We start from the raw sequence: 21,043 nt of genomic DNA, 5'->3' as shown, positions 1-21,043 counted from the left end.
ATCTCTTCCCTAGACAGTCAGAAGAGCCTCCTAACTGATCTCCCTGCTCCAGCCCTTACTCTCCAGTTCATTCTATTCAGTGCAGCAGCCAGAGTGGGCTAGATCATGTCTGTCTTGCCCAAAACACTGCAGTACTCTCCTTTTCATTCTAAGTAAAAGCCTGAGTCCTGCACAGAACTACAAGGTCCTGGATCTCTATTGCCCCTCTGAACTCATCAACCATTGTTCTTGCATTTGTTCAAGCCCCTTTCTCAGAGCCTTTCCTGACTAGCCCATCTAAAATTTCAACACCTTCCCTACCTTGACATGTCATATTTGATGTTTTGCTGAATTTTCTCATTACTTCATACTATCTAATGTGAATATGACTTCTTGTTTTGTTTTTTTGTTTTTGTTGTTGTTGTTGTTTTGCTTATTGTCTAACTCCCCACTAGAATGTAAATGCCACTAGACCAAGGGATTTTTTTTTTTACTATTTCCTTTTCATCATTATATCCTTCATACATAGAAGCCTGCCTCTCACATACTAGGTGCTCTCTATACATTAACTGAATGAGTGAATAAATGAATGGCATAATATGACTCTTTCCTGAAATATTCTTCAAAATAGGCCAGTGGCATCATACCAAGAAAGTAACAATAATCTTCAAAAGATGCATTCTATGGATAACAGAGATGTCACACACACACACACACACACACACACACACACACACTGAGGAGTATTATGCAGCCATAAAAAGGATATATTGCCATTTGTGACAACATGGATGGACAACTGTGAAAGACAAATATCATGTGATTTCACTCATATGTGGAATCTAAAAAAACCAAAATGAATAAACAGAAAGCAGAATCACACCTATAAATACAGAGAACAAAGGGATGGTTGCTAGGGTGGAGGTGAGAGAGAGGGGCAAAATGGGTGAAGGAAAGGAGGAAATACAGGCATGGGAATAAAAGTCATAGCATAAGGAATATAGACAATGATATTGCAATGTGTTGTATGGTGACAGATGGTAGGTACACTAGTGGCAAACATACCATAATGTATAAACTTGTCAAATCACTATGTTGTACACCCGAAACTAATGTAATATTGTATGTCAACTATACTCAAATTTAAAAATTGTTTTAAAGGAGTCATTCTAATATAACCCATCATAGAGAATCATATTTAATTCCAGAGAGAATTTCAGAATGGTTATTCATAACCACTTTTTTAAATGATTCATTTATTTTAAAAAGAGAACTCACATGCATACAAGGGGGAGGAGCAGTGGGAGAGGGCAAGAAAATCTCCAATTCTTAATCTTTTTTTTTTAAGATTTATTTATTCATTTGAGAGAGAGAGAGCAGAGGAGGGGCAGAGGGAAAGAGAGAATCCTGAAGCAGACTCCCCACTAAGCAGGCAGCCTGACACAGGGCTCAATCTCACAGCCCTGAGATCACAACATGAGCTAAATCAAGTCAGCCACCCAGTTGCCCCTTTAACCATTTTTAAAGATGGATCTTGTTGGGGTGCCTGAGTGGTTCAGTTGGTTAAGCATCAATCCCTTGATTTCTGCCCAGGTCATGACCTCAGGGTCATGAGATCCAGCTCCACTCTCAGCACAGAGTCTGCTTAGGATTCTCTCTTTCCCTCTCTTTCTGCCCCGCCCCCATTCACATCTGTTCCCTCTCCCTCCCTCTCTCTCAAATAAATAAGTAAAATCTTTTTTAAAAATAAAAAATAAATAAATATGGTTATTGTTGAGAATTTGTTAAGAGCAAGGGACCAACTCCCAAAAGGAGATGCATATACCCAAAATTAGGGCTATAATTTCAGGGGGTTAACAAACTCTCTGAAATTTATCCAAAGTTCCCAGATTACAAGATCCTGATACATAAATAAATGGAGTTCACATTGCTCAGGTAATTCCTCCTGAGGAACCCAGTAAGTAGTGCTCCTATGAATTGATCCATTGATAGACACCAAGCCATGAGGAGTTCGAGATAATATTGCCTAACATTCCTCCTGGAATGTAGTCATTCTATGTTGACAGTTACAATGAATAATGTATTTTATTTGAAATATTCATAAAGTATAAAAGATTTATCCATAGACTAAATGATCCATCCATAACACATTGATGTGCAGCCAATAATTCGATTTTCATAACATGCCAGAGTAGGCATATTAAACACATTACTGACTCTTCAGTTATTACTATAAACTTTAAACAAAAAGAAAAATCGAAATCTATATTCTACTAAATTGTTATATTATGGGTTTTCAGAAGAAAATCAGATTTTAACTTCTATCATAGAAAATTCTTTGTGTAACTTTATATATCAAATTCTACTTAAATAAAGCAGAATAGTCTCAATTAGTGTTTGAATGAGTGATTGGGAAGAAGGAAATTATTTACAACTTGTTCCAATGATCTCACAAAGTCTCTAGGTTTGTAGAAAGGTTTATGAGTAAGAAAAACAATTCTGACAATTCCGTTGCTTTGATGAGTAAACTTAATGAGCTCCATCTGCCACTAATTCTTGCTTTTACTTCTGCTGGAGAAGCACCCATCCTTCACTTAGACAACACCATTTAAGTATTTTGTTTAAATATAAATAAAAAACCCTATTTCTTCAAGTGTCAAAATAAACATATCCTGGTCTATCTCTACTAACCTTGTCATTTTAAATATGTTTAATTTTATTTCTTCACATTGGACAGAAACTGGTCATGTTATTCTTTCCATCAAGTAGCTGTTAAAGACTTAAATTGTTTTAAAATTTTAAAAACTTCCATCATCTTGGCAGAAGCATCTCACACTTTTGATCTAAGATCTGGCATGAATGCCTTTCAGTGATAGAGCCTAGTTCACAGTCTATGTGTAGGCAGTTAAGAAACTTGGGAAATAAAGATTTATAAAGTGGGAAAATCCCTAAACATAGACAAAATATTCAAAAACGTCAAATAGCCAAAGACAATTAAAAACTGTCCCATAAACGAACTAGGGGTGGTGGAAGGGGAGGTGGGTGGAGGGTGGGGGTGACTGGGTGACAGGCACTGAGGTAGGCACTTGTCGGGATGAGCACTAGGTGTTATTCTATATGTTGGCAAATTGAACACCAATAAAAAATAAATGTATAAAAAAAACCTGTCCCATATACTCCTATACGTTAGAGTTTAAAAGTACAAGTTATTTGAGAACTTGGCAGTTTAATATAGACTTGACACCAACATGGTAAAGAACTTACATGTTCTTTTTCTTTTTTTAAGAGGATTTTTTTAAACGATTTTATTTATTTATTTATTTATGATAGAGAAAGAGAGAGGCAGAGACACAGGCAGAGGGAGAAGCAGGCTCCATGCCGGGAGCCTAACGTGGGACTTGATCCTGTGACTCCAGGATCGCACCCTGGGCCAAAGGCAGGCGCTAAACCGCTAAGCCACCCAGGGATTCCCCAAGAACTTACATGTTCTGATATTTAGCAGGACAAGCCTTCTGCCTAAAAGGCAGATCCCTGTTCAAGTGCCTAGAATAAAGCCTACTAGTTGAAAACACTGCCTATATGCATAGAATTCACTTTCTTTCTATTTCTTCCCTAACAGCCATGTTGAATGAAGACATGAACTAAGATATGAAGACTTCAGCTTGATGAAAAAATTTGGTAAAAAGAAAGAAAGAATGAATGAACCTACCACAGGGAACATAGATAAATCATAAATATAAATAAATCAGAGTAGAAAAAAATAGCTTTAACAAATGTTCATGAATATCTTCAAAGACATTTCAGAAGACTACATCCATAAATTCAAAGATTGCTCTGACAAAGGAATCATCATCAGAAGAAAGAGCTTTGGAAAATTACATGCATAGTTCCAAGAACATTTTTCAATAGAAATGTTAGAAAACACCTTTGTACACTTAATTCCTCCTCAAAAAAAGAGAAAAAAATGCTTTAAAAAAGGGTCAAATGATCCATATCTAACCAGTAGTATTTCCAGAAAAAGAGAATAAAGAGAAAATGATCAATTAAATAATATGAAAAACTTTTCCAGAGCTGATGATGAGAGACACAAGTTTTCAAACTGAAGGAAAAAAAAAAGTGTACCAAATCCAAGGAAGAAGAATGAAAAAATATCCATTGCTAAACATATCACTAAGAAGTTAGAAAAGAGCAAAGAGAAGACAGGACACAGTTCCAGGGAAGAAAAAAATCTCTAAAAGAATGAGGCACAGAATGGAAGCAAATGTTTTATGCCAAAACAATGAATACTAGAGATAATCCAGTGATGCTTGACGGAAAATTATTAGAGTGGAAAATTCTATTAGCCAGTCAAGCAAGCATCAGAGAAAAGTAACTATATTTTCAATAACACAATGACTTAGAAAACTTATATCCTATGAATCTCTTCTCAAAAGTAATTTTATGAAGTATTCCAGCAAAATGAGGAGTAAACCAAGAAAGAGGGATTCAGGAATTCAGGATTCAGCAAAGCAAACTAGTTGATGCCTCCACAGACTTGAGAATGACCAGTCCAGGTAGCTGATGACCCCTAAAGGAAATGGCCAGAAGGAAGGCAGGGATGAAGGTAACTCAATATGGACTATGACTCTGAAGTTGCAAAAATGTGACCAAAAAAAACAATCAAACAAAACACAGAGGGACGCCTGGGTGGCTCAGCACAGGCCCACATCAGGCCCTGCGAGGAGCCCGCTTCTCCCTCTGCCTGTGTCTCTGCTTCTCTCTCTGTGTCTCTCATGAATAAATAAATACAACCTTTAAAAAAAAAACAGAATAGCACAAGTGAAAAAAGGAAGCCATATTTCAAAATTGAAGTCATTAGGCCAAATAAGAGTATGACTTCATGGTCTTCAAAAAGAAGAATGAAATGGATTCCAAAAAAATAAAGAGAATGATGGAACTTTCTCCAGAATAGACCATATACTGGGTCACGAATCAGGTCTTAACCGATACCAAAAGATTGGGATCATCCCCTGCATATTTTCAGACCATAATGCTTTGAAATTAGAACTAAATCACAAGAAGAAGTTTAGAAGGATTTCAAACACGTGGAGATTAAGGACCATCCTGCTAAAAGATGAAAGGGTCAACCAAGAAATTAGGGAAGAATTTAAAAGATGCATGGAAACTAATGAGAATGAAGATACACCGTTCAAAATCTTTGGGATACAGCAAAAGCAGTCCTGAGGAGGAAATATATCACAATACAAGCATACATCCAAAAACTGGAAAGAACTCAAATACAAATCTAACCTTGCACTTAAAGGAGAAAACACAGCAAATAGATCCTATGCCCAGCAGAAGAAGAGAGTTAATAAAGATTTGAGCAGAACTCAATGAAATAGAGACCAGAAGAACTGTGGAACAGATTAACAAAACCAGGAGTTGGTTCTTTGAAAGAATTAATAAGATAGATAAACTATTAGCCAGCCTTATTAAAAAGAAGAGAGAGAAGACTCAAATTAATAAAATCATGAATGAGAAAGGAGAGATCACCACCAACACCAAGGAAATACAAATGATCTTAAAAACTTATTCTGAGCAGCTATATGCCAATAAATTAGGCAATCTTGGAGAAATGGACACATTTCTGGAAAACCACAAACTACCAAAACTGGAACAGGAAGAAATAGAAAACCTGAACAGGCCAATAACCAGGGAGGAAATTGAAGCAGTCATCAAAAACCTCCCAAGACACAAAAGTCCAGGGACAAAGGCTTCCCAGGGGAATTCTATCAAACGTTTAAAGAAGAAACCATACCTATTCCACTAAAGCTGTTCAGAAAGATAGAAAGAGATGGAATACTTCCAAACTCATTCTATAAGGCCAGCATCACCTTAATTCCAAAACCAGACAAAGACCCCACCAAAAAGGAGAATTATAGACCAATATCCCTGATGAACATGGATGCAAAAATTCTCAACAAGATACTAGCCAATAGTATCCAACAATACATTAAGAAGATTATTCACCATGACCAAGTGGGATTTATCCCTGGGATGCAAGGGTGGTTCAACACTTGTAAAGCAATCAATGTGATTGGTCATATCAGCAAGAGAAAAACCAAGAACCATATGATCCTCTCATTAGATGCAGAGAAAGCATTTGACAAAATACAGCATCCATTCCTGATCAAAACTCTTCAGAGTGTAGGGATAGAGGGAACATTCTTCAGCATCTTAAAAGCCATCCACGAAAAGCCCACAGCAAATATCATTCTCAATGGGGAAACACTGGGAGCCTTTCCCCTAAGATCAGGAACAAGACAGGGATGTCCGCTTTCACCACTGCTATTCAACATAGTACTAGAAGTCCTAGCCTCAGCAATCAGACAACAAAAAGACATTAAAGGCATTCAAATTGGCAAAGAAGAAGTCAAACTCTCCCTCTTCGCAGATGACATGATACTCTACATAGAAAACCCAAAAGACTCACCCCAAGATTGCTAGAACTCATACAGCAATTCGGCAGCGTGGCAGAATACAAAATCAATGCCCAGAAATCAGTGGCATTTCTATACACTAACATTGAGACTGAACAAAGAGAAATTAAGGAGTCAATCCCATTTACAATTGCACCCAAAAGCATAAGATACCTAGGAATAAACCTAACCAAAGAGGTAAAGGATCTATACCCTAAAAACTACAGAACATTTCTGAAAGAAATTGAGGAAGACACAAAGAGATGGAAAAATATTCCATGCTCATGGATTGGAAGCATTAATATTATGAAAATATCAATGCTACCCAGGGCAATTTACACATTCAGTAGAATACCTATAAAAATACCATGGACTTTCTTCAGAGAGTTGGAACAAATCATCTTAAGATTTGTGTGGAATCAGAAAAGACCTCGAATAGCCAGGGGAATATTAAAAAAGAAAACCAGAGCCAGGGGCATCACAATGCCAGATTTCAGGTTGTACTACAAAGCTGTAGTCATCAGGACAGTGTGGTACTGGCACAAAAACAGACACAGAGATCAATGGAACAGAATAGAGAATCCATAAGTGGACCCTCAACTCTCTGGTCAACTAATATTCGACAAGGCAGAAAAGACTATCCACTGAAAAAAAGAGAGTCTCTTCAATAAATGGTGCTGGGAAAATTGGACATCCACATGCAGAAGAATGAAACTAGACCACTCTCTTACACTAGACACAAAGATAAATTCAAATTGGATGAAAGATCTAAATGTGAGACAAGAATCCATCAAAATCCTACAGGAGAACATAGGCAACACCCTTTTTGAACTTGGCCACAGCAACTTTTTGCAAGATACATCCATGAAGGCAAGAGAAACAAAAGCAAAAATGAACTATTAGGACTTCATCAAGATAAGAAGCTTTTGCACAGCAAAAGAAACAGTCAACAAAACTAAAAGACAACCTACAGAATGGGAGAAGATATTTGCAAATGACTTATCAGATAAAGGGCTAGTATCCAAGATCTATAAAGAACTTATTAAACTCAACAGCAAAGAAACAAACAATCCAATCATGAAATGGGCAAAAGACATGAAGAGAAATCTCACAGAGGAAGACATAGACATGGCCAACACGCACATGAGAAAATGCTCTGCATCACTTGCCATCAGGGAAATACAAATCAAAACCACAATGAGATACCACCTCACACCAGTGAGAATGGGGCAAATTAACAAGGCAGGAAACAACAAATATTGGAGAGGATGTGGAGAAAAGGGAACCCTCTTACACTGTTGGTGGGAATGTGAACTGGTGCAGCCACTCTGGAAAACTGTGTGGACGTTCCTCAAAGAGCTAAAAATAGACCTGCCCTACGACCCAGCAATTGCACTGTTGGGGATTTACCCCAAAGATACAGGTGCAGTGAAACGCCGGGACACCTGCACCCCGATGTTTATAGCAGCAATGTCCATAATAGCCAAACTGTGGAAGGAGCCTCGGTGTCCATCAAAAGATGAATGGATAAATAAGATGTGGTCTATGTATACAATGGAATATTACTCAGCCATTAGAAACGACAAATACCCACCATTTGCTTCAACGTGGATGGAACTGGAGGGTATTATGCTGAGTGAAGTAAGTCAATCGGAGAAGGACAAACATTATATGTTCTCATTCATTTGGGGAATATAAATAATAGTGAAAGGGAATATAAGGGAAGGGAGAAGAAATCTGTGGGAAATATCAGAAAGGGAGACAGAACATAAAGACTCCTAACTCTGGGAAACGAACTAGGGGTGGTGGAAGGGGAGGAGGGCGGGGGGTGGGGGTGAGTGGGTGACGGGCACTGAGGGGGACACTTGACAGGATGAGCACTGGGTGTTATTCTGTATGTTGGTAAATTGAACACCAATAAAAAATTAATTTATTAAAAAAATAAAAAATAAAAAATAATAATAAAAATAAAAATAAAAAATAAAGAGAATGAATTTAAAAACTAAAAAATTAAGGATATAATGAAGAAGGCCCACCTACCCTCTCCTAACAAGAAAAAATAAAGTTAGTTAAGAAAAGCTTTATAGAAAGTCCTATTCTAAATATGAACCAAAGTAAAATACGGCATACTTTTTTTAAAGTAAGCTCTACACCCAATGTGAAGCTTGAAGTCATGACCCCAAGATCAAGAGTTGCATGCACTATGGACTGATCCAGGCAGGTACCCCATATTTGGCATAATTTTGACCAAATACTAGAGTTAAAGAATCCATCTGAAAGAAGTAAGCATCCCCTTAACCTTGATTCTAGGAATATTCTTTGGTTGGCTAAGGAGTCACATTAAATGAAATGTAATCCTGGAACACTTCTTGATTCTGCAGTGAATGATATTTACCAAGTCATAATAACATTAATGCTATTTATTGATTTTTCAACTTTTTGGTTCAACCAATAGACCAAAATGAAAGATTCAATTAATTACAATACTAATATGAAATATTAACAATATTCTCACAAATACAAAATATTAACAATATTTTCACTATATAAAGTTCTCAAAACTCAGGTAGTATGATCATATAAGGAAAAACAGGAGAAAGGCAAAAGGGTAAAATATACCAACCTGATCATGTAGGAAGTCAAGAGGAACTGTCTGTACTGAATGGAACAGAAATAGTGGAAGGAATTACAAATGTAACCAGTTAAAAAGCTCAGAAAATTAATATAATTATATGTAGGAACAGAGAAAGAAGGAAGGCAAACTAGTAAGCTAAACTCTCTTCTACTATGGTATCTGTTTAAGGTTGGTAAATGAAAAGAAAAGAAGTCAGTATATTACTCAGCCTTTACAGAGATAACCACAGGTCTAAGAACCAAAACCAGAAATGGTTCAAGTTAATTGTTCCTGAAGTCAGCATTGGCATAGAGAATGCAGCGAAGCTGGGAACTAGAGGCTTTGTTTTGTTTTGTTTTGTTTTGTTTTTATTGCAGTTGGTTTTTGTAACCATGCGTGTGGATCACTTTCATGTAAAATTATTATTTAGTCCTTTTAACTAAATAGAGGGCTATGAGATTTCAGAGAAAATACCAGTAACAAAGTCCTAGGGGCCGACAAAAGGTTCACAGAAGTGAAATTTTAGCTGAACTCTAAGGAATACAAAAGAAGAGAGTAGTTTTGTATTTCTTCTACTTTAAGGTTCACAATATGTTAACACCTCTGCCATCAAGATATTTGTTAAAATTGATGTCATCTCACAATTACCAATAGCCTAGTAGCGGCTATGATTGAGTTGTCATTGATTGCATACAGACAAACTGGGGTGCTTACCTCATGACAGCCTGGACAATTTTAACCCATCAATATTTTGGTCAACAAACTATTTAAAGTCCATTTGAAGAAATAGGAGCCCTGAGCGTTGTCTGAAAACCTTGTGTTGACATCTTATGGGAAGATCATATACAGAACCAGCATAAAGTCTGCAAAACGGATGACACTGGTAGAAAATCTAAGAAACAACAGTGAAGCATTCTTTTATGTAGTGCTATATCACAAATATTCTTGATAATCCAGAAAATGCTAGTGTTTGGAAAAATACTGATATCAACAGCACTGAGTTGAAAACTAGTTTAAAAAAAAAAAACCCAGATTCTGAATATGAAAAAGAATTCCTTAACCAATTTCTTTGATTTATACTTTCCTTATGAGAATGACACAATTTAAACAAAAAATCTTTTATTTAAATAATTCTAAAAGAACTATTCCAGTAGGTACAAAAGAAAAATTCTAAAGGATAAGAAAGCACTGTAAAATGGTTAAATAGGCAGAGGTTTTTCTTTCCTGGAGGTACAAAAATGGTAGTATATCTTTAAAATTCATGATGTCTACATTTACAGAATTACAACTACCAAGAAAGAGGGTAATTAGGAGAAATCAGAGAAATTACTTCTAGTTTGGGGAAATCGTAACAGATACCAGAGAGGAGTAATGAGTTAACTGACCCCTTGAAGAATGGGAAGGCATATGAAGCATAATTTCAGGGTTATAAGAGAGATTCTCATAGAACCTATGGTCAGAAAAAACAAAGATCAGCCAAAGAATATCATAAAAGACAATAGGAAATCCTGTGTGAGAACTGATTTGCACATTTAGAATCAAAAGACCCTTCAAGAAGCCACTTGTCCAGATGACTGCTTTTTATAGAAAGAACATTTTTTTACATCCTTTTGTTCTGTACAAAAATCTTCTCTCCCTCAAATCAAACCTGTGAGTAGCAGTGTTGTTTCAAGACACCCATTTCACTAGAGAAACAGCTACCTCCTGGGTAGGTCTAATATAGTAAATATGTCATAATTCTAAGGGATAACATCTTAATAACATAGCAGCAACTATAGTTACTGAGTGCTTATTATGTATGTGTCATTATCTTTTCTCTCTGTTTATATAGCGTCTATGTCTGCTTATAATTTATTTTCTTCTTTATCTCCTAAATGCTATCTATGTCAGCTTATAATTTGTTTTCTTCTTTATCTCCTAAATGCTAACCAGTTTAGTTCAAAAATTTTGTTAGTACATACAGAAATCTAATTGTTCAATTATCTCATTTTCATAGTTTCTCAATTTTCATAGGTTTAGACAACCAAATAACAGCTGCTGGATAAAGTAAAATGAGAAAATATGATTCTCAGAAAAACTAAGTTGTCCTACGCCTTCACAAAACAAATATTTAGTAGCAGCTATCCTTAAACATGAGTTTACACGTTTAAAGCCTATTATAATATCATTATAGAAGCTCCTGAGAATCTGTTTCAAATCTTTAGCTACTTTCTAGTACCAACAGATAAAACATATATATGTTCCCATAAACCTTATAGAAACTATTAACCCAGTAGTAAAGCCTCTCTCTGCCCCCAACTCCTCCTTTTTCTCTCTCATTCACTATTATACCCATATGTATACACATTTGTAAGTCTATATTGTTTCCAGGGTTTTTTTCCCCACTAATTGCCAAAGACTTTAAAATTAGTATCACAATGCTCCTTAAGAGAGTCTCCTCTCCTTAAGAGGTCATTTTCTTTTGCCAGTCCATAGTGCTCTACTGTGATTCAAACACATGACTCTCTTCTTCAAGATCATCCACCCATCCACCAAGCAGTGGCTCCTCCACAGCTCTGTGCTCTCCTCGGCAAGTCTCTATGCTGTTCTAGGCAGGGCCACACCTCTCACCCAGCTGGGCAGATCACTGAGAGATTGCACTGGCCAGGCAAACACTCTCCCATACTACCTGAAAGTAGACTGTATTCACTTGCATTGGGGAGACTTTATTTGGTACCATAAAATTGTATAAGTGGGAAGAACCTAGCCTACTAACTTTATAGAAGAATACGTGACTTGCTTTCATTCAATGAGAATCAATATCCACAAAAATTTCTCATAGTCTACCTAAACTTATTAAGTGTTCACAATTCTGAAAAAGATGTTTTTTTTATTTTATCTATACTTCACCTTTTTTTTTTAAGATTTTATTTATTTATTCATGAGAGACACAGAGACACAGGCAGAGGGAGAAGCAGGTCCCATGCAGGGAGCCTGATGTGAGACTCGATCCCGGGACCCCAGGATCACGCCCCATCACGCCCCAGGCTGAAGGCAGGAGCCAAACCGCTGAGCCACCCAGGATCCCCCTGAAAAAGATTTTAAACTCCCAAGTATGTGGCACTTAAATTTGACAGTAATTTTCACTGCATATCCGGCATTGCTGTGCCTAATATTTCTTATAAATACTTATAAAAGTATTTATAAGTATTTAAATAAAATTTATTTGAAAATGTTATAATGGCATTAATCACATCTTTTTAAGCTTGGCATGTTGGCAATGCAGATTTAAGGGTCACATTGCTGGTGGAATTGTAAAATGAAAGCTGCTTTGGAATGTGGCTTGGCAGATCTTTAAGTGTTAAACATAGTGTGGCCATGTGACTCAGAAATTCCATTCATAGTTATATACCCAAAAAAGATAAAAACATACATCCACATAAAAACTTGTACATAAACGTTAGTAGCAGCGTTATTCATAATAGCCGAGAAGTGGAAACTTACCCGAATGTCCAACAACTGATGAATGAATAAATAAAAAGTAGTATTCCATATAATGGAATATTATTTGGCTATTAGAAAAAAGAATGAAGTACTGATCCATGTTTTAGCATAGATGAACCTTGAAAACATGCTAAGTGGAAGAATTTGGTCACTAAAGGCCCCATGATTTTATTTATATGAAATATCCAGAATAGGCAAATCCATAAACACAGAGGGCAAATCAGTGGTTTTAAGGGACAGGAGAAGGATTGGGGGATGAATGCTAATGGATACAGAGTTTAAGAAGTAATAAAAATGTTCTCAAATTACACAGTGATGATGGCTGCATAAATTTGCATAAGTCTGTTAAGGTACTAAAAACTAGTGAGTTGTATACCATAAAAAGATGAACGTTATGATATGTGACTTACAGTCCAATGAAGCTATTAATTTGAAAATATGTTTAAATGTCAAGTGTATTTCTATATGGCATCAACAATGAATTTTTCTAAAGATATTATTTTAAATAAATTTTAAAATACGCAGTTCTTTTGATAAATCTAACATGAACTTGTTCAAGAATTCCTAAGGAAAATATTAAACAACATTTACATTTCTTAATCAGAGAAGACCTAATATACTGGGAGTCACGGATTCTAGGACCAAATATTTAAAAGATATCAATTTCCTTTTAATTATTTATAGACTTAACACAATCTCAACATAATCTCCATTAAATTCCTAACAAATTTTATAGAACCTGAAATGCTGATCCAAAAGCATGTATATGAAAGGCAAAAGGCCAAGGAATGCTATTGCACTCTTGAAAAAATTGCACAGGGTGGGAAGATTTGCTACTACACTTACCAGATAGCAAAATTTAATTTAAATCTGCAGTAATTACAACAATGGGATATGGGCAAAAATACAGAAAGAGATCAAAAGCACAAATATAGTGCCCAGTAACACACCTATGAATATATTAACACTTGATATTTGAAATAATAAATATGTGTTGTCTTAAGCCATTAAATTTTGGGGTAATCTGTTATACAGCAACAGGTAACTAATAAATTGTTTACTCACCAGTATTCCCAGATTTATTTTCCTTTTGGCACCAAAGATTAACCTTCCCCACCTCCCTGAATTTCAGCATACCACATGACTTCTTTTGCTTCTAAAATGTGAGTGGCAACAATTCATGTCACTTCCAGATAAAGGTAGTTAAAACTGGCTCATGATTATCCATGCTTTTCTTCTCATACCATACCAACTGGGAAAGACTTGTGTTGCAGATTGTACAGCTACAGAATGATGGACATTCCCTGAATTTAGACCTCTGAGTTACAAAGGACAATTGCCCTGGAGGGTTGCCTCAATCCATAACTTTGAATGGATGAGAAATAAAGCTTTATTCATTAAGTCAATAAGATTTGGAGATCATTTGTGACTACAGCATAACTTACAGATATCAGGCTCAATCCTACTAGTAATGAAAAAAAAAACAATAATGAGACAACAATACATACCCATCAGATGGGCAAAAATTAAATGTTTTGATAATACTAAGTTTCAGCAAAGATGTAGAGCAATGAAAGCAAGAATGTAAACTGGTAGACCCATTGGGGGAAAATGTGGCATTATTTAACAAAGCTACTATCTGTAATCCCTGTGATCTAGTAATTTGACTAGTAGTTTTATACTCTTAAGAAACTCCTGCATCTGTGCACCATGACACTTGTAGAAGAAGAATCATAGTTGTTTTGTTTATGGTGGAGAAAGAAACAAAGAAGGAAGGAAGGAAAGGAATGAAGAAAGGAGAGAGGGAGAGAGAAAGGGAAGGGAAGAGAAGGAGAAAGAAGGGAACAGAGGAGGGAAGGAAAGGAGGGAGGGAGAAAGAAAAGGAAGGAAGGAAGGAAGAAAGAAAGAAACAGAAAGAAAGGGAGGAAGGAGGATGGAAGTAGGTAGGAAGGAAAGAAGAGAAGGAGGAAGGTAGGGAGAAATGAAAATGATCCAGTTATTCAGAATCAGTAAACAAAAAGATATTATATTCATAATATAATATATCCAGCAATGTAAAACAACTGCCACTATCAGTTCTATATGGCATCAATCAACAAAAAAATTACTGAGCAGCTGTTGTGTGCCAGGCCCTATTTCAGGTACTGGGGATACAATAGTGAGCAAAATAGAAAAAAAAAAAATCCATTCTCATAGAGTTCATATTTGAATAGAAATAAAACAGGAAAAAAATAGTAAATGAGAAGTCATATAGTATTTTATTTTAAAATTTTTATTTATTTATTCATGAGAGACACGCAGAGAGAGAGAGAGGCAGAGACACAGAGGGAGAAGCAGGCTCCTTGCAGGGAGCCTGATGTGGGACTCGATCCCCAGACCCAGGATCAAACCCTGAGCCAAAGGCAGATGGTCAACTGCTAAGCCACCCAGGGGTCCCAGCCATAGTATTTTAAAAGGTGATAAGTACTATGGGGAAAAGCAAAGGAAAGGGGAGAAAGTGTATTGCAAGTAAGAGGATGTATAGTTTTAAATGTGATATTCAGTCGTAGCCGGGTTCGGAACTGTTTACGTGAGAGACAAGAGTGCTTTTTAGACTTCATTCCCTCCAAATGCAAGGAAATGTGATAGTGTTAGAAGCTCACAAATAGCTTACCATTTTCCAAACCCATCAGAAGGAAACTGTTGGAAACGATGAGTAGAGGCCACTAATGGAAACCCACCCAAAGCCAACCCCACGCTTGCTCCAACGCATCCAAGATTATCAAAATGCTCATTCTGAAAAGCAGAAGGTTAATATGAGCAATTCCCCAGGACAGTGAAACAGGCATATTTTCTTGCCCTACTTTTTTTTTCTTATCTAGAGCCCTTTCCTTCTCTTGGAGTTTGGATCTGACCTGTGTCTGTGCCTTGTAGGCCATTTTGGTAGCTAACATATTCTGTGAGGAACAAGAAGGGGGAAATTATGGCAGATTAACAGTCAGGAGTGGTCAATTGCCTCCTTTAAATTTCTCCATAGAAAATCGGAAAACACCAAAAAAAGGAACTATTAGAACAAGTGGGGGGAAAATGTGATATTCAGAGTAGGCTTCATTGAAAAGTATTTGAACATTTAAAGTGTATTCTAGGCAGAGGAAACTGAAGAACAAAGGTGGCCTCTGATATAGTCAAGGAATATCAAGACGAGTGAGAAAAACAGTAGGAAAATGAGATCAGATAGGTAAAGGGGAGAGAAGTATCAGGTAGGGGTCTTGTAGGCGATCCTAAGAAATTTGGTTTTTACTCTGTATGAACTAGAAAGCCATTGGAGCTTTTGAAGCAGAAAGGTGACATCTTTTGATATACACAGTAAAAGGAGAACTCTGATTGCAATTTTGAGAATAGATCATAGACGGCAAAGGATAAAGGCAGGGAGACCGGTTAGGAGGTCCTTGCAGTAATTCTTATGGGATATAATGACAGCTGCAACCACGGTGGCAGCCAGGGAGGTGATAAGAAGTAATTATATTCTGGATTGATTCTAAGGATAGGGCAAAGCAGATTTCCTAACACATTACATCTCAGGTATGAGGGAATGGGAGAAAACTAAGATGACTGTGGGGCCAGAACAACTGAAAGGGTGGTTGGAAGTGAAAAAGACTACAGATGGAGTAGACTTGGGCAAGACGAAGATTCTGTTTGGAGAATGTAGAACTGGAGATGTCTACTACACATCCAAATGGAAATGTTGACTAGGCAGCTTATAGAGAGGTAAGAGGTCAAGACTTGAGCTATCATTTTGGAGTCACCAGCACACAATTATAGAAATTAAAGAAAAAAAATAAAGAGATTGCATGAAATCATCAGCGTGTCAAGGGGAAAGAGCTCCTGAGGACTAAACATTAAGGCATTCCAAGAGTAAAACCTCAGAGAAGCTCTTGACCAGCAAAGGAGACAGGACCAGCCAATGAAGAAGGAGGGAAACCAAGTGTGTTTGGTGACCTGAAAGTTAATAGTGAAGGATTACAATGAGCAGACAGTGATAACACTGATAACTGACTATCAGATTTAGGAAAGGTGATGTCATTGGTAACCATGACAGGGGTAGTTTTGGTAGAGTACTGCAAACAAAAGATTAACAGGAATGGGTTTAAGAGATAATACGAAGAGATGCAGGGAGCCTGGGTGGCTCAGGTCATGATCTGAGGGTCCTGGGATCAAGTCTGCATCGGGATCGCCACAGGGAGCCTACTTCTCCCTCTGCCTATGTCTCTGCCTCTCTCTCATGAATAAATAAATAAGATCCTTTTTAAAAAATATGTAGAGATGCATTGCAGAAGGGAACAAAGACAACTCTCTTAAAAAGGTTTTGTTTGGGGGGTATCTGGGTGGCTCAGTTGGTTAAGCATCTGCCTTCGGCTTAGGTCATGATCCCGAGGTCCATGTCAGGGTCTCTGCTTGTGAAGAGCCTACTTCTCCCTCCCCTCCTCACTTGTGCTCTCTCTCGCTCTCAGATAAATAAATAAAATCTTTTTTAAAAAATGTTTTTGCTTTAAAAGGGAGTAAAGAAATGGCTTAATCTCACAAACATGTAATGCAAGACCATCTATGAAAGAATGCCTCTTAAGTTCATATAATGTTTTTTTAAAGGTGAAACTAAACTTGTGATCAAGAAGGAACAAGCAAGAAGTTTCTAGATAGCGGCATGTCCTCTTACTGATGTGGCAAATAACAGGGTATTTGTCTTATAATTATCTGTTATAATGATTTGCTATTATTATTTGTCAACCAACCATTACATTTGTTTTGTGTAACTCTTCTGTATATATATGTCATATATATGTTCAAAGGGTTAAAAAATTAAAGATTAATAAGATCATGCGCATGAAAAGACATCAGAAAATATCACTATTGCATCACAAAAGTTTTAATTAAAAGTATGTGAGAAAGAATATTCGAAATTATAAGCAGACCAAATTTGAATTGAAACTTCAAAAGGTTACATGTACTAGACCTGGCCAGTAGGTGAATATTTGTGCCTTTCTGTTTTAATTAAAAGTGGAATTTGTAAATCACGTAAAATCTTAAGAATTAGAGGAGTCTGTAAGCCCTTTTCTTCATTTTTAACTCCACAGGATACTTTTTTTTTTTAGTATATGTGCTTGGTTCTCGGTATGAAAGAAATAGTACAGCAACTGCCAAGACAATTTTTTTCTCTGGATATTTTAAGTTTTATTTCCAAGGCCCCCAGAGATATTGCACTTCACAAACAAAAACCATTGGATTATATAATAATGATCTAAGTGTGAAGACATGACCCTTTTTTCCTTGGTAAATTCATTACAAAAGAGGAACAGAGCTCCTGCCAACCATGGTGACACTCCCAAGCTATGAATGAATTGGGGGTAGACTTCAAGTGGTCAGATCCATCTATTGTTTTCCAATAAGCACCTACAAAGCAGGGTATTTGGGTTTTCCTGCTTTCTGCTCATTCAACAAACAATTTACTTAACTCCTTGAGCATCTGTTTCAAAGGAGATGATCACCTACTTCACCAGAGAACATGAGGCAAGACAAATGCCTGAGTGATTAAGGACACTTCCAACCCAAAGAGGAAGAGGCCATAGAAATAAGGAAATGTGTTCATGAAAGAGTATTATACTTCAAATCCCTTCCACTCTCCCAAACTACAAAAAATGCATATTCTGGGTGGGAATATATTATTTTATTTTATAGCAAAGCCACCAAAAAGAGCCAGAGACACTTCTAAAACCTATCCTATCTACTGATGAACATATCTCAAATAATTTTAAATTACAAGTAACAACAAAAGCCATTCTAACATCCTCTGTCTGCTGAAACAAGCCAACAGTTGTTTGTTGTTTATTTTTTATCAAAAATAAATAAAAGGTTCACTGACACTTTGGGGCACACGCTTCTTGTACAACTTTGTGTGTGTGTCAATTCCTAATTTCTGGTTTACCTGTTTAGTTAACCTCTGCTATTTTCTGGGCTTCATTCCAAGACCACAAAAATGCATTACCAAAATTGGCATCTCTGCTTTTGAGCTTAATTTCAGAGAGGCTCTGAAATGGTCTGAAGCCACTTTTTTAATATTCTGCACACAATCTTATGCTAAAAAGTAACAGATGTTTCGAGATCAGTAATTGACAGGAAAGGTACAATTTTTGTTTTCCTCAAACACAATTTTTATTTCCTCCAAAAATACGATACCAGAAAAGAAGTGCTGTGCTAAAGCCACACGTTTTTGTTGCTGTACTGCAAATATTGGCTTAAAGTTGAACAGAATTCCCTAAGGTAGAGTCAGAGATAATCTAAATATTTACTATACATTTCCGAAGTCTTTTAATAAGTGTTTTTCTCTTTAATTTTTGGTTGGAAAACCCTAAAGACACAAGTCGTAAATGCATACAAACAAAATGCCAAGATCAAAATAAGAGTTTTGAAGTTTCATGAAACTATGAGCCTCACAATGTTTGCAGCATGATAGAGAATTACAGAATCATACCTGTTTAAGTCGGGAAACATCTTAAATATTATTGAAAGGCCTCCAGAATCGGAACCCTCTAATTTGACAGATGAGGAAAGTGAGGCTCAGAGAGATTAAGCTAACCACAGCTGTCACAGATAGTAAATGGCCAATCATGCAAAATCCTGATATTCTGACTCCAAATCCAGAGCTCTGAAAGAGTATGTGTCTCAATACACTAATGGCACAAGAGGCACTCCGGGCAGGCCCTCAACAGAAGGAACTCTTACACACGTAAAGGAGCCAGCTCACCTGTTCACAAACACAAGTCCTAGAAATAGCACTGGCAACAACCGGCTTCTGAGCTTGCCTCGCCAGACCTGGGGTTTCCAATGATTGCTCAGTTAGGTCTATTTTTCTCACCTCTGTGAGTCCTTTTAGGTAAGTGCTTTTAGCTGGATCGGGTTGGTTATTTTATTTTGTTTTTCACATTTCTTGGGGGGGGGGGGGGGGTTAGAATCGGAGAGGGTTGAAAAGAGAAGCTCGGATGTTAAACCGCCCCTTGCAGCACAAAGTTTGTTCTTTTGTCAGCAAAACTAACAAATCCTTCCCCGAGCCCCAGGGCTTACTGGTTTGTGTCGCGGTCCCTTCAGTTTCCAAAGTAGAGGGAGACCTGGAAAAGAAGTTGGCTGGGCGGCTCGTCCTCCGGAGGGGCCCGGCAGGTGCGCGCCCGGGGGGGGGGGGGGGGGGGGGCCGGGCAGGTGCGCGCCCGGGGGGGGGGCCATCGGACGCGCGCCCCTTTCCTCCTCGCCCCTCGAGCCTCCCGCTCCCCCGCCCAGGAGCCCACGGTCCCCGCCGCCCCCCGCCCCCCGCCCCCCAGCGCTGGCGCCGCCCGGTCCTCCCGGACTCCCGGGTCCCAGGTGGCCCGCGGGCTCCGCGCCCCAGCGCCCGCTCCTCCGGCCCCCGGGGGCGCAGGGGAGAGAAGCGGGTCCCACCTGGTTGCCGGGGTCCAACCACGCGGAAGGCGGAGATGGCGGTGGCGCCGGGGCTCGGGCACCTGCGTCGCACGCGCGCGGCGGGCCGCGGACTCCTCGGCCGAGGTGCACGGGCGGGGAGCCGGGCAGCGGCGGGGGGCGGGGGCGGGGCGGCGGGGGCGGGGGGGGCAGAGCGCTCCCGGCGGGCAGCGGCGGCCCGGCGAGCCCAGCAGGCAGGCGGCGCGCGGCCGGGGCAGCGGTGGGCTAGCGCGCGCCCCTCCGGGGGCCTCCAGACCCGGCCTAGGCGCCCCCCTTCCCCTGCTCCTCCCGCTCCTCCCACGCCCAGACCTCGGGGCCTCCGCTGCAGCGCGCGTGCAAAGCGCTGTGATGAAGAGTGCAATATCGGGGAGGCGTGGGGAAGGAAAGCAGACTGGCGAAGGCCAGAGGGAGTGAGTTCCCTGTCACCAAGGATGTCTCAGCCAAGCATGCTGTTGGTCGGGAGGGCTGAAGAGGGTCCTCGTGCGTCTCTGCGGGGCTGGACTAAATGGCCACTTCTCCTTCAGGCCTGAAAGTCTATGGCGTTTGATGTAGCAAACAAACAAACAAACCAAAACCAACCAAAGAAATCTGTTCTTGAACAGATGACACCCCCTAAGAGACATTTTCTTACCCCCCTCAAAATGTTCATTCACTATTTATCATTATTAATAATAACACTATTATTGAGGACCTACTATGTGCCAAACAATATGTTAGGTATGATTCTTATGTTCCTTGAACTTGGAGTTATGACGGACAAGCAGGTGTTCACAAAATTACAATTATGATGGGTGACACCCAGGAAACCAACCGGGAAAGGCAAGAATAAAGGGGAGTGGACATACTCTGGCTTGGCTATGGGAAGGAAATGGTTAATTTTTCAAAGGTCTCTCTCCAAAAAGGGAACTTGCCTAACACCCTCATAGGAAGATGCAGCGGAGGTAAAGAAAGTAGCCCAGAGTTGGGTAGGGCCAGAAGCAATATGTCTTGGCTCTCTGACCCAGCCACTTTGTCAACTTGTGGAGCTTTG

At 38.6% G+C, this 21,043-nt stretch overlaps 1 protein-coding gene across 6 annotated transcripts in view; it reads right to left on the bottom strand.

Moving 5' to 3' along the window:
• Positions 1-20,131, bottom strand: part of LEPR (leptin receptor) — a 93,850-nt gene extending 73,719 nt beyond the window's left edge. For 3 of the 6 annotated variants that reach the window (XM_072820645.1, XM_072820650.1, XM_072820649.1), the window contains exons 1-2: positions 19,996-20,131; positions 19,630-19,673 (exon numbers count right to left, since the gene is read on the bottom strand). The gene's annotated coding sequence lies outside the window, so the exon portion shown is untranslated. Of the gene's footprint in view, positions 1-9,060; positions 9,096-19,312; positions 19,381-19,629; positions 19,674-19,995 lie in introns of those variants that run through there. The other 3 variants (XM_072820646.1, XM_072820648.1, XM_072820647.1) reach the window with 3 other exon arrangements.
• Between the last annotated feature and the right edge of the window lie 912 nt (positions 20,132-21,043).

This window comes from Canis lupus, chromosome 3 (assembly GCF_048164855.1).
Source record: "Canis lupus baileyi chromosome 3, mCanLup2.hap1, whole genome shotgun sequence".
NCBI classification, from domain to species: Eukaryota; Metazoa; Chordata; class Mammalia; order Carnivora; family Canidae; genus Canis; species Canis lupus.
Note: the sequence above shows the minus strand (reverse complement) of the source record. Positions and strands in the feature narration are given on the sequence as shown.